The 1,174-nt window shown below is 45.7% G+C and overlaps 1 non-coding gene across 1 annotated transcript; it reads left to right on the top strand.

The window, feature by feature from the left end:
- The first annotated feature begins 347 nt into the window (after positions 1–347).
- On the top strand, positions 348–454 carry LOC130709734 (small nucleolar RNA R71). Its single transcript, XR_009010204.1, has one exon. It is a non-coding gene; the product is annotated as a small nucleolar RNA R71 (small nucleolar RNA).
- Positions 455–1,174: the final 720 nt, after the last annotated feature.

Genomic DNA, 1,174 nt, shown 5'->3' with positions numbered 1-1,174 from the left:
CTGTGCATTCTTCGCTGTCATGTGGCCCTCCACAAGTCACGCACTCCAAATTGGCAACTCGACCACCAATCTTGGTAGTCTTCATTTGATTTTGAATCTCATTCATTTGCTTGGAGAGTTGCTTGTTGGAGGCCATAAGTTGATCATAAGCTTCAACCTCAAGGACTCCTCTTCGGGCTTGGCGATCATTACTAGAGTTCATGGCTCTTATAGCCATCTTTTCAATCAACTCATACCCCACTTGTGGAAGTAAGGCATCGAACTCTCCACTTGAAGCCGCATCCAAACCAAACCTCGAAGAATATTGGAGACCATCATAGAACTTTGCTACTTGCTCAACTTGAGTAAGGTTATGTTGAGGACACCTCCTCAAGAGCTTCTTGAACCTCTCCCAAGCTTCATAAAGATTCTCATCGGTGGTTTGAGTAAAAGTCATGATGTCATTCTTGAGTTTTCTCAAGAGGGCTCTTGGAACAAACCTTGTGGTGAACTTCTCAGCCAAGTCTTCCCAAGATGTAATGCTACCTTGGGGCTGTGAATTCAACCACTCTTCAGCAGTATCCCTCAATGAAAAAGGGAACAAACTCAAGCGGATTGTGTCCGCTGAAACATTCTGAACTCTGTAGGTGTTGCAATTGCGGATAAACCGCTCCATGTGTGCATGAGGATCTTCAAGAGCACCTCCACCATACTGATTTTGGCTCACCAAGTTGATGAATGCCGGCCTCAGCTCAAAGTTTCCCGTGCCATCGGGGGAAACTATGCTGCCCGGATAATCGTAGCTCATGGCAGCCGAGGTGAGGTCTCTGAGAGAACGATTGGCATTCTCCAATTCTTGCTCTTGAAGTCTTTGAGCAAGAGCCTCATTCACTCTTTCTTCAATGTGGGCTTGCATCTCCTCTTCCGTCATTTGAGCAGCCATGGCTTCAAGCCTTTGTTGGGCTCGACGACAGCGAAGAGTACGTTCAGGCTCCGGACCAAACAACATGGATCCGTGCCAAGCCTACTGTGCATAAACTGAAATCACAAAAACAGAGAAAAGGTTAGTAACACCTATTCAATGCAATGCTTAGTAAAACAAACAAACAAACAAACTCTTTAACTCAAACCGAAAACCACAAACAATCCCCGGCAACGAAGCCAAAAACTTGTTGGTCAATTCGCAAGTGCACGA

Source organism: Lotus japonicus, chromosome 3 (assembly GCF_012489685.1).
Source record: "Lotus japonicus ecotype B-129 chromosome 3, LjGifu_v1.2".
Classification (NCBI taxonomy): domain Eukaryota; kingdom Viridiplantae; phylum Streptophyta; class Magnoliopsida; order Fabales; family Fabaceae; genus Lotus; species Lotus japonicus.
This window is presented reverse-complemented; position numbering and strand designations above follow the sequence as displayed.